Here is a 12,987-nt window from a genome sequence, read left to right as displayed (position 1 = left end):
AGCTCCGGTGTGAGAAACCGCTTGTAAAGTGCCCCCAAGAAGTGAATTGGCATGCGTTGCTATTCTGTAAGCCCTTATCACATGTCCAAACTGCGTCTAAGTGGCTTTTTTAGAAGCGGTTTCACTCTGGCTCTGACAATCTGATCGGTTTGTCAAAAAAGCCTCAAACTCAATTTTTTTTGCCCACAACTGCTAGTCCCGTAGATCCATTATCCAACCCGCTTCTAAAAACTCAATTTTTTTTAACACCTCTAGGGGGACGAGATTTGTAATGCGAATTACATCCAGAGTCTGAAATCTGGATTTGGCTGAGATAGCAAAACCCATATATCAGACTGGGGATGGAGTTAGTACCTCAGGTCAACGGGCGGTTTGGCTGTTATACCGGGCGGTTTGGCTGTTACACCGGGCGGTTTGACTGTTACACCGGGGCAGTTTGGCTGTTACACCGGGGCGGTTTGGCTGTTACACCGGGGCAGTTTGGCTGTTACACCGGGTGGTTTGGCTGTTACACCGGGGCAGTTTGGCTGTTACACCGGGGCGGTTTGGCTGTTACACCGGGGCGGTTTGGCTGTTACACCGGGGTGATTTGGCTGTTACACTGGGGCGGTTTGGCTGTTACACCGGGGTGGTTTGGCTGTTACACCGGGGTGGTTTGGCTGTTACACCGGGGCGGTTTGGCTGTTACACCGGGGCGGTTTGGCTGTTACACCGGGGCTGTTTGGCTGTTACACCGGGGCGGTTTGGCTGTTACACCGGGGCGGTTTGGCTGTTACACCGGGGCGGTTTGGCTGTTACACCGGGGTGATTTGGCTGTTACACTGGGGCGGTTTGGCTGTTACACGGGGCGGTTTGGCTGTTACACCGGGGCGATTTGGCTGTTACACCGGGGCGGTTTGGCTGTTACACCGGGCGGTTTGGCTGTTACACCGGGGTGATTTGGCTGTTACACTGGGGCGGTTTGGCTGTTACACCGGGCGGTGTGGCTGTTACACCGGGGCGATTTGGCTGTTACACTGGGGCGGTTTGGCTGTTACACCGGGGCGGTTTGGCTGTTACACCGGGGCGGTTTGGCTGTTACATCGGGGTGATTTGGCTGTTACACTGAGGCGGTTTGGCTGTTACACCGGGTGGTTTGGCTGTTACACCGGGGCAGTTTGGCTGTTACACCGGGGCGGTTTGGCTGTTACACCGGGGCGGTTTGGCTGTTACACCGGGGTGATTTGGCTGTTACACTGGGGCGGTTTGGCTGTTACACCGGGGCGATTTGGCTGTTACACCGGGGCGGTTTGGCTGTTACACCGGGGCGGTTTGGCTGTTACACCGGGCGGTTTGGCTGTTACACCGGGGTGATTTGGCTGTTACACTGGGGCGGTTTGGCTGTTACACCGGGCGGTGTGGCTGTTACACCGGGGCGATTTGGCTGTTACACTGGGGCGGTTTGGCTGTTACACCGGGGCGATTTGGCTGTTACACTGGGGCGGTTTGGCTGTTACACGGGGCGGTTTGGCTGTTACACCGGTGACAGTGAAAAGTGAAAGAAGGGGGAGAGAGAATGGGGAGAGAGAGAGGAGGGAGAAGGGAGAAAGAGAGAGAAGTGAGAGAGAGGGAGACAGGGAGACAGGGAGAGAGAGAGAGATGAATAAATAAATAGGGGGTGAGTGAAAGAGGGGGGAAATGTGAGAGAGTAAGTGAGAGAGCGCGCGAGGGGGAGACGCCTCTGGGAAAGCTGTCAGTGGCCCTGCATCTGACTACCACTTGCTAGCAGTCTTCTCTAAGCCCACAATTCAACAACAAATTGGTTTATTTTATGCATTTAAGACAGAATGTCTCTGCGCTTGTAAGAGAAACACAAACTTCAGTTCACAGCGTGCGCCTACAGTGTGTTTCTATTACATAACAATGTCTGCAGCAGCAAAGAGAGAATAACGTGTGTGCACAGCATCTGCTGCAGGGCTGACTCAGCCTTTCTAAAGACCAACCGAGGACTAGGAAATGATGAACCGATGTTCAGGAGGCACCAGTGTGGCACAGGACGCAAAGTGCTCTGTGTGCAATACTTTTCATCAAGGGTGTCCAACGCCAGTCCGCAAGGGCCCCCAACAGGTCAGGTTTTTAGGATATCCCGCTCCAGCACAGGTGGCTAAATCAGTGGCTCAGTCAACTTGTCTGCTTTAGCACAGGTGGCTCAGTCTTTGACACTGATTGAGCCGCCTGTGCTGCAGCAGGGATATCCTGAAAACCTGACCTGTTGGTGGCCCTTGAGGACTGGAGTTGCATACCCCTGATATAGAGCAATACTTTTAGTCACGACATGTAGGGGGCACAGAGAGGAGATAGAGGTTGTAGCAAACTATTATAGAAAGCACCGGTGCTTAGGGAGGAAATATTTGGAATAATGGGAGGAATTAAAGGAGCAATCGAAGCGCTTTTTGTTTTTAACATTTATTTAATTTTTTTTTACACAGGATTGAACCAAGAGGTCTCCGGAGCTGAACCCCAGTAATTTCAGCTCTGGGGACCCCCTGCTTCCAGAGATACTTACCTCCGCAGTGGGTGCCGGTAGCCGCTCCGGCTGAACTAGCAGTGGTTTAAAGTTTAAAGCTCCCGCGCCACCTGGGCCAATAGGAAGCCAAACTCCATGATGTCACGGCTTCCTATTGGGCCACAGGCTGCGGGAGCTTTGCGCCGCCGCCATAATGTGAACCCTGGTAGCCATGTAGAACGGCTACCGGCATTCCCTGTGGAGATAAGCATCTCTGGAAGCAGGGGGTCCCCCCAGCTGAAATGAATGGGGTTCAGCTCCGGAGACCTCCAGCTTCAATCCTGTGTAAAAAAAAAGTGCGTACATGGTTGCGTTTAGGTGTGGTTATATGGGTAATATGGGGGTTATATGGGCAATAGGAGACGTTAGTGAGAATATAGAGTATTAATAGGATTGGTTATATGGGCAATAGGAGACGTTAGTGAGAATATAGAGTATTAATAGGATTGGTTATATGGGCAATAGGAGACGTTAGTGAGAATATAGAGTATTAATAGGATTGGTTATATGGGCAATAGGAGACGTTAGGGAGAATATAGAGTATTAATAGGATTGGTTATATGGGCAATAGGAGAAGTTAGTGAGAATATAGAGTATTAATAGGATTGGTTATATGGGCAATAGGAGACGTTAGGGAGAATATAGAGTATTAATAGGATTGGTTATATGGGCAATAGGAGAAGTTAGGGAGAATATAGAGTGATAATAGGATTGGTTATATGGGCAATAGGAGACGTTAGTGAGAATATAGAGTATTCATAGGATTGGTTATATGGGCAATAGGAGACGTTAGGGAGAATATAGAGTATTCATAGGATTGGTTATATGGGCAATAGGAGACGTTAGGGAGAATATAGAGTATTAATAGGGTTGGTTATATGGGCAATAGGAGACGTTAGGCAGAATATAGAGTATTAATAGGATTGGTTATATGGGCAATAGGAGATGTTAGGGAGAAAATAGAGTATTAATAGGGTTGGTTATATGGGCAATAAGAGACGTTAGGGAGAATATAGAGTATTAATAGGATTCAGATAAGATGTATCAAATTTGGAATGTAATATTCTAAGACAAATGCTACATTCATTTTGACGCTTTAGAAACCTCTGCCGTGATTGTGAAAGGCTTGGGGGTGCAAGATTCTGCCACAGTAATTATTATAGCACTACACATTTATTTTGGGGGGAGGTGGGCAGGCCTTTCCAGGTGGCGTGGGAGGAGGTGCCCAGTCCTGTCCTTTAGTGGGAGGAGGCACTCAGGCTTGCCCGCTGGGAGAGTGGGGGTGTAGGAGCTCGGGTTTGACCATGCAGAAGAAGAGGTTTCCATGCTTTGCGACCAGACTTGTGTGGGTGGTAGTGTGGGGAGATACCCCATCGTGGTTGAATACCCATAATGTATATCTCAGAAGGAGGGTGTTGCCAAACCTGGTACCCATATTGGTACCCAAACTCTGGAGCAGCCTATTATATTGGCACAGGGTGCTAGACTGTGCCGAGGTGCCATGAAACAGTGTGCGCATCTGCCACAGAGGGATGTCCTGCAGGAGCTGATGAAGGGAGAGGTCACTCCCAGACTGGCTCACCTGCCCTCTCCCTTACATCTGTGGCCTCAGTGGCCAGCCAGGGGGAGGGGCAGGGACTCTGGGCACTGCCCTTTCGGTTGGTAACCAGAACAGGCACCTTTCTGCAGTGGGAGCACCAGCATTGCCAGCTACTGACGAGCTCATCCTGCCGCTAGTTCGATTTACCGTTGAAGGAGGACAGCCACTGTGCTCTCCTGATGTTGGGTTTACTGGCGCCTCGCCGCAGGGGGCCAGCAGCAGGACCACTTCCCACATGCCAGACAGGGCCGGGGACAAACGAGTCTGGCTAGGGGGTTCTATGCAGCAGCTTGGAGGCGAAGGTGGGAACAAGGAGCCGGTATTGAGGCAGACCACAAGGAACCTCAAGAACAGCTCCATTGTAGTACAGGTGTCAACAGCGGGGACATGCCAAACCAAGGTGGTAGTACAGGTGAGAACCAAAGTAGGTGGTTGGTTAGAAAGAAGGAGCGAGGTACAGCAGCAGTGTCACCTTGGTTCCACGGTAGTTGGCCATTCATACTGCTCTGTATCCCGCTCCCTCAGTTCATGTATATCCTGACCTCTTCCCTTCCCCTAGAGGTCGTTCAGGCTGTGTGACACGTAGCCCTGTACCCCTGCTGCCTTCACACGTCATTTGCCCATGCTGTCCTCTATTCCTTCTTTTGTATCACGCTACAGCGTCTGCAAAGGTTATGGATGACATTTATACAGTTTTATTTTGGCTCAAAGGACATTGAAAAATGGCCCATTTCAATCAGAAGTGTTAATCCTTTCAGTGGATGCTCTCTTTCTGCATCAATGTAACTATTTCTCTCTCTCTCTCGTTACTTTTAGGTTCTAAAATGGTGCAATTCAAACATCACCAGGTAAGTTAATAGTCTATAGCAGGGGTGCTGAACTCCAATCCTCAAGCCCCCCCCCCCCCCCCCGTGCTGAAGCTAGGATACCCTTAAAACCTGAGCTGTTGGGGGGTCTTGAGATGAGTCCCCTTAGTCTAATACGAATATTACTGATTATACTCACATGCAATGTAAAATGTGGGTATGCTGGAATGCCATCAATACAGCCTTGTTTTTGTATTCTCAGCAATGGTTGTCTGATGGGAACCAAGGTGGTGCGGTCCATTAATGATAAAATACACCCCTGAGGGAAGGAGAGTTTAACTCACCTCCTTTTACAAGGCTGTATGGAGGTCTGTGGGTTATAGGTCTCTTCAATCTCTTCTCATCTTCTTTTGGAGGACAGAATCATCTTGTCAGAGCCTCCGGCAGCAAAGTCTATCCATCTATCTATTAATCTCTGTACAAGTCAATAGACATGTTCTTTCTGAGCTGTCTTTCTCGCGAGCCAATTTCCCCTGCCATTTCTGCTCTGTGAGCTGTTTCATTTCTGTGGAGTGATAGCAATGTCCACACGCCGTGCACAGAAGAGTAATAATAAATGAATAATCTATATTGAAAAGTGTTAGTCTGAAATTAAATCAACAGTCCGAGTTGTGCCGGGCGCAGTATGTTCACTAACTGCTATTTTATAGGAAAAGATTCCCACCATTGAATGTATTAACCAGCCCCTTACAGGAGGTGGCTGCTCTCCTTATAACACACCAGAGCTGATTGAGTTGAAGTGACAGTTTCTTTGGAGACTAAGAAAATAGTTTTTTTTGGCATTCCTGTTAGTAACATGTACCAGAGAACTTGTACACAAGCCATTTACGGGGACATTCTGCTCGGTAAGGACCCAATGCCTTTGTATTTATGCCTTCCCCCTGAGGAAATAACTTGAATGCTTCTGATTCTCAACGCTTCAATTAGCTGGCCAATAAAAAGGGAAATCTGCACACAGCTTTGTCTTCTTCTCTTAACCCATGGGAGCTCAACAACAGTCCTCAAGACCCCCCACAGGTCAGGTTTTCAGGATATCCCTGCTTCAGCACAGGTGGCTTAATCAGTGACTCCCTGCTTCAGCACAGGTGGCTCAATCAGTCTTCAACTGAACCACTGATTAAGCCACCTGTGCTGAAGCAGGGATATCATGAACACCTGACCTGTTGGTGACCTTTGAGGACTGGAGTTGCCCACCCATGTGTTAGGCAGAATGGGACGTTTGGCCTGAGCCAAATCGCCACTGGCATTCCGCCGCCAGGACACCTCGTCTCCATTCTCCTTGTGTTAAGGGCTTCACCAGTTCTGAGTTACAATGTATCTAAACCCAAATGAGCCAGGAGTTATGATACAAGCTTTGCAGTTTCAAGGCCACTTTCAGTAGTCGACGGCAGACCACAGACATATTGAGCTTCAAACATTTTCTTTGAGTATAATATGATCAGTCACTTTGCGTTATTAAAACCATCAGGTTATACTTGGTATTTCACCACAAGTACAATATCCCCAAAGCCCAGAGTAACTTGACATCCCTCAGACATCCCATCCAAAATGGAACATATTTTGCAGTGTTTTGATTAGCTGAGCTGGTATTTTTTGACCTTCCCAATTCACCCCTCTGCTGTCCTCTTCAGTTTTTTTCCTTCTCAGCTTCATTGAATCTCATATTTCTGTCAGAAGTATGTTTGCCTAAAAATTGCCCAGACTTGTATTGAATAACATTGCATGGGACATGACAGATGTAATTATCTGATTGCTACAATATTGCCCCAAATTTCCAGAAGATATATCCTGTAACTTGTCACAGACAAGGAGAGCGTGTTTGTCGCACGGGGGTAGATTTGGGCAGAAAATTCACAGATGGAATATAAAACAATCTATTTAGCGGTCGGCAGAATTGAGATAGCTTATAACGATGGGAAGATTGTATCACTTGGTTTCTGTCTCAGTTAATAAATATACAGTATAGATATCTTCATATAATGTCAGAGATTTCAATAAATACAAGCATTGCTGCACCAACATAAAAACACTCCTGTGATGTACATCTATGTGCACACTGTATAGATAATCATATTGTGATGGGGGAGGCTCGCAAGCCGCCTTCCACGGCCCCCTAACCGTCTCTCCCCCCTCCACTCCAGATCACCGCCGGCACTTGCACCTAGTCTCTCCCTACTCGCTCCTGCCCCGCTCGGCATTCCGGAGAGGAGGGGGAAGGGTGTGCGTCGCCGGCAGACACCGCTGACCACCCAAGATGACCAAAGAAGTTCCCCTCCCTCCCGCAACCTCATCCGGCCACCGAGGGGTCTCCCTGCTCCCCTGTGTTTACCGGGAATTCTGTGACCTTGGCATTTGGCTTAAGTCCCATTATCCCCAGTAATCCTGCAGTCGAAGTATAGACAGTGATGCTGGTGCTTGAAGTGGGATTAACTCTGTGTGGGAGTCAGGGAATTCCAGGAGTGAGTGGGAGTGTGCCCCTGTGTAAAAGCAGTGGTCTTGGGTTGTGTCCACTCATAGCCAGGTTTGTGGCAACGCTGTCTCCTAATGAGTTTAGGCTAGGATTGCTACTTTGTGATTGTTTAGCTTTGTTGTGTGATTTATTGTACCCATGGGACCCTCTGAGTTAGCAGAGGTCCCATTGCTCCCCGCTCAACCCCCCCCTCCACTCCCCGAGACCACCGGGGTACAGAGAGCTTGTGGTAACCGGGATTGGGTGGGAGATACCCAAGGTATGAGTGTGAATCTTGGGTTGGTTCCCCCTGGTAGTCATAGTTTGTGACGCTACCATCCTAACTGAGTAAGTTAGGATTAGTCAGTGTATGTTTTTGGGCACCTTTTTGCCCTAGCCCAAACGGGAAACCCTCATGGTCAGTAGGACTAAGGCACTTCCCCGACGGCAGAGTCCGGATAGACTCAGTGTACCGGTGCCCCACACTTTTTGGGTATTGGTGGTCTGCCATTCCGTTACACATATTCAAGCCGACCTATCAAAATTAGGGTTGGTGACATTAATTGAAAAGCTTAGTTCAGAAAACCTACTTCCAGTTAAATACAATGGCATTATTGCGGGACGCTGTTCTATTCTGCTTGGATTCTGAAGTCCACAATCCATTTGAAATGCTATTATTTATGATATATAATTATACTACAACAGGAAGAAATTGGATCGATTCAAAATAGAGGACGTGTTCTTCAAGAAAACAAATAGAAGTTTGGGTTCTTAAACAAGAAAGTACTGATTGTCGGTGGTACTGAATGAAACTTCAACTACTGGGCTACAAAGACTCCAACAACGTTCCCACTACAGCTCATTAGTGTCGGCTTAACGATATGTAACAAAGCTGTAGCGCGGGACTGGCCAAGTCCAGTCCTCAAGGGTCACCCAACAGGTCAGGGTTTTAAGGATATCCCTGCTTCAGCACAGGTGACTCAGTCAATGCGTGAGTCACTGATTGAGCCACCTGTGCTGATGCAGGGGTATCCTGGAAACCTGACCTGCTGGTGACCCTGGAGGACTGGAGTTGCCCACTCCTGTCCTAAAGCCTTGTGCAGTGAAGGGGAACTGCTCTGAGAATAGGGCACCTCTGCGTTTCTATATTTAGCAATTGATCAAGGTCCCTTCAATAACTTTTCACATTATGGCTAATGTAATTTAACGTTATGTTAATGAAGGTCTATCTGGGTATAGCACCGGGGTTAGTTCTGACTTACCTAACATTTCCCCCGTCTTAATCTTAAAGGGGTGTAGTGAATAGGGGGCGCTTATGGGAACATACTTGCATCTCATTATCACAAACAGCCGTAAGAGTTGGTCTTTAAGGGAGAAAAACATGGCTTCACATAATGTTATTGATGTTAGTGAATACAGTATTGCTGTTAATGTGTTTTTACTTTAGGTTAATGTGCTGTACGTTAAGTAATCTAACAGAGTTAGTTAATCTGGGCATAAACTGAAGTTGTAGGGTGGTTGATTCATTCAAGGGAATGTGAGAAAATATACAATGTTTTTTTGTGTGCAATTGTTGGAAATAAAAGGTGTTGATAAGTTAATCAAAATTCAAATATGTTGCTACTACAATGCTTGCAATTAGAAGCATTGCGAAAAGTTAAAAGATTTCTTTGATAGGAAATGGTGTATCATGCAGCACACCTGCAAAAATACCCTTATAAATCCATGCCTTAAAGGTTTGAGACTTTCGGGTTTAACCTGAAGGGGTTAAAAAAAAAAGATTAAAAACAGAAAAAGATGTTACAGAGAAAATTACATTGTTTCACCCTGTCTGCAGAGGTAGGAAACAGATTGAGAAATGCATCGTATGTCAATCTTAGTATACAAGAGGATTTTTCTTCAACACGTATCTGGAGTATTCAATTCCAGCGCAGAGAGGAATCTTTCAACAATTAAGGGCAAGCAAATTGGACCGGTGGGGGAAAAAAAATTGGACCATCCGAAATCTTTAAATAAAACATTCCATTTGTAATGTAATCGCTGCTCAGCTTTCTATTAAGAGCAAACTCGAACATCGCCACAGGCTGGCATCAAGAATAGCCTGGTAATAGCAATATTGGAAGAGATATTGAAAAGACCCAGTTCTGAGATGTGAAAAGAGATGTAGATTGAATTCTCCCTCAGGGCGACATCTTGTTGCAAATTTAAATGCAGTTTCTTGCATAGTTAGATGGAAGTGTTGGGTTTGCATAGGACATTGCTGAGAGGTGTAATGACATACTGCTATTGATGTATGGAGTATGGAGATCAAGCTACAGAGACCTTCTGGTACACTGTGCATTTGGACTAATGAGGGGTGCACTGTGAAATTGGCTTGCTCCATTCACAGGGAGATAGGTACATGCAGGGATAGATATTAATATATTCATCCCTGATGTTCTAATATCTGTGTCCAGCCTTATTGCATAGTACGGAGTTGTTATTTCTTGGAGGAAAAAATAGAAACTTTTAATGAAGATATGTCCTTGTGAAGGGTTGTATTCACCTACAGGACCACTCTATCTATACAGGGCTGGGCATCTTCAGTCCTCAAGGGCCACCAACAGGTCAGGTTTTAAGTATATGCCTGCTTCAGCACAGGTGGCTCAAGCAGTGGCTCAGTCAAAGACTGAGACTGAGCCTCTGCTTGAGCCACCTGTGCTGAAGCAGGGAAATCTTGAAAACCTGACCTGTCCAGGTCTTGAGGACTGGAGTTGTCCACCCCTGCCCTACACCGTAAAAAACAAGTAAATAGATTTCTTCCCGCTGCACGTTACCCATAGTTTGGAAGTGAGGATCTTTGCTAAATAACCCTCATGTGCGTTATGATTGCACTCTGTCAGACTTATCATAAATGCAGGGACAGGGCAAGAAGAGATATCTGCCACAATGTATCCTTATCTGTACATTCACACTCACAGGTACCCATCAGTTAAATGGCGCTACTCGTTTTCCCACAATTATAATTGATGTTAGTCCACTCATTGATAGAGGCCATTGTGTTGCAGGTCACAACAGCAAAGGGATTGAGTCATTCGTTGAATTTTACACTCGGACTGTAGATCCTTATTTACTCTTTTGTTTTCAATATACCATTTTGATAGAAACCAAATGGAGCAATCAGTAATTACAGTGCATATATCTGCAGGTACACGTGGAATGAATGAGTCTGCAAAGACCCAAAGTGCAGAACAGAACCGCACCCAGTGGTGTAAAATCATTTATAATCACATTAATAAAATAAAAAAGTTGGAGGAAAGGAGATTTCACCAGCAACAAAGGAAAGGGTTCTTTACAGTAAGGGCAGTTACAGTGTGAAATTCATTACCCATGGAGACTGTGATGGCAGATACAATAGAATTGTTCAAAAAAAGGTTGGAGATCTTTTTAGAAAGGAAAGGTATACGGGGATGTACCAAATAAGTAAACAGGGGAAGGATGTTGATCCAGGGAGTAATCTGATTGCCATTATTTGAGCCAGGAAGGAATTTATTTTTCCCCTTATGAGATATCATTAGATAACATGTCACTGGGTTTTTTTGTTTGCCTTCCTCTGGATCAATAAGTATAGATATAGGATAAAGTATCTGTTGTCTATATTTAGCATAGGTTGAACTTAATGGGCGTGTGTCTTTTTTCAACCCCATCTACTATGTAACTATGTAACTATGTAACTATGTAAGAGAGCAGTTAATGGTGCAATGGGTTATTATAAAAGAGATATAGATAACTACACAAACCCTAATCCTTCCCAGCACAAATGAACAATGTCCAAATAACATAATAGGTTTTTGTAGACAGATTTCTCATAATCCATTAAAAATGATAACTCTAGAATAGGAGAACTCCCCCAATGAGTGTAATTATTAACCAGGAGCCCTATACCATCAGCTTCAGAAAATGGGGAAAAGATTTTTTTTTACAAATTAGATAAAAGTGAAACAATTGCTGCTAAATCTATATCTAGGTTTATTCCTTCGGGAACCCAGGTCTTGAGTTTATGAATCCAAAAAATCTCAGTGACTCCGCTTGTTGAAACAATTGCTGCCTTGTATACTGGAAGAAAATACCTGTATGGGGCTTATTCAATAAAGTACAGCACGGAGAGCCCCATTCAAATCACTGGAGCTGTCTGTGCGCTAGCGCTGAATCAGCACTATCAGCTCCTATAGCAGGGGAGGCCAACTCCAACAGGTCAGGTTTTCAGAATATCCCTGCTTCAGCACAGGGGGCTCAATCAGTGGCACAGTATTCAACTTTTTGGATATGTTGGGGCGCATGCATCAAGGTAGCGAGACCCATCCCGGCGTTAACTCCTGTTCAAGCCAATCATTTCCCAATTTCTAAACCTGTGCACCCAGTACATAATTACACTCATTGGATGGGTTTCCATTTCTAGATTTATGATTTTTAACTGATTAAGAGAAAACTGTCTAATAAAGTGAATAATGATGCAGTAAACCAGTGTTTCCCAACTCCAGGCCTCAGGGAACCCCAACAGGTCAGATCTTAAGGATATCCCTGCTCCAGCACAGGTGGGTCAATCAGCGGCTCAGTCATTTTGACCGATCCACCTGTGCTGGAGCAGGGATATCCTTAAGATCTGACCTGTTGGGGTTCCCTGAGGACTGGAGTTGGGAAACACTGCTGTAGACCATTGGGTCCCCCGAACTTCCTGCGTTGATGTCAGAGTTACCGTGCCCAGTGACGCTGCATGTCGGCGCCTCCGAGTCCCGGGGCAGGGGTCAGCCAGAGTCAGCGCGGCATTGCAGAGGCAGGTAATACAGGATCAAGTCCCTTTTCTGAAAAAAGACGCTTTCTTGCGAGTGCAGTTTAAACTTTTTTTTAATCGAAAATGATTTGACACTATGGGCCTCATGCAGAGAGCAGCGCTATAGCAAATATTGCCATTTTTGGTGAAATTCGCGCAGAAAACAGCAGAAAATGGCGAGGTAGGAAAAACGCGCCATTTTTTTTCTCTATTTATAAATCTCGCCGCGCGGCTGGCGAGAACCTACATCTCGCCAGTGTTAAAAATATCCAAATTCAGAAAGGCGCGATCGCCATCTAGCGGCTGTTATTGGCGCGATTTTCTACAATTTCCTCCGTCAACAAAAGTTGGCAAGAAGCAGAAGCTCGCCGGCCATAGAAATTTTTTTTAAAAAAGCGCGATTTTTTTCAAACACTTTTCTGCAGCGCGCATCTCTCCATTTTAAACTCAACAGACGCATTCATGCTTTCAATTGCAGATTTCGCACATTTCTGCATATGGAGAATAAAACTCTCCATTAAACCTACTTTTTCTTAAACTCTCCAATTATTTCTACCGCTTCTCTCTGCATAGGCCCCTAATAGTCAAGTGGACACCGCTAGGTCATTTGCCCCCTGGATATGTTTATGGACTGTAAAGCACTATGAATGGTTCCAGTATGGTTATTATTGCCTGATGGGTTTTGTGTGATCAGCGTACACACTTATATTTGAGCAC

General features: G+C 45.8%; 1 long non-coding RNA gene across 1 annotated transcript in view; it reads left to right on the top strand.

Annotated features, from left to right (window-relative positions):
- Positions 1-12,987, top strand: part of LOC142502278 (uncharacterized) — a 61,195-nt gene that overhangs the window by 20,452 nt on the left and 27,756 nt on the right. Inside the window, exon 2 of the long non-coding RNA XR_012803711.1 lies at positions 4,962-4,993. This is a non-coding gene — a long non-coding RNA (uncharacterized LOC142502278). The remainder of the gene's footprint in view (positions 1-4,961; positions 4,994-12,987) is intronic.

Source organism: Ascaphus truei, chromosome 9 (genome assembly GCF_040206685.1).
Source record: "Ascaphus truei isolate aAscTru1 chromosome 9, aAscTru1.hap1, whole genome shotgun sequence".
Taxonomy (NCBI): domain Eukaryota; kingdom Metazoa; phylum Chordata; class Amphibia; order Anura; family Ascaphidae; genus Ascaphus; species Ascaphus truei.
Note: the sequence above shows the minus strand (reverse complement) of the source record. Positions and strands in the feature narration are given on the sequence as shown.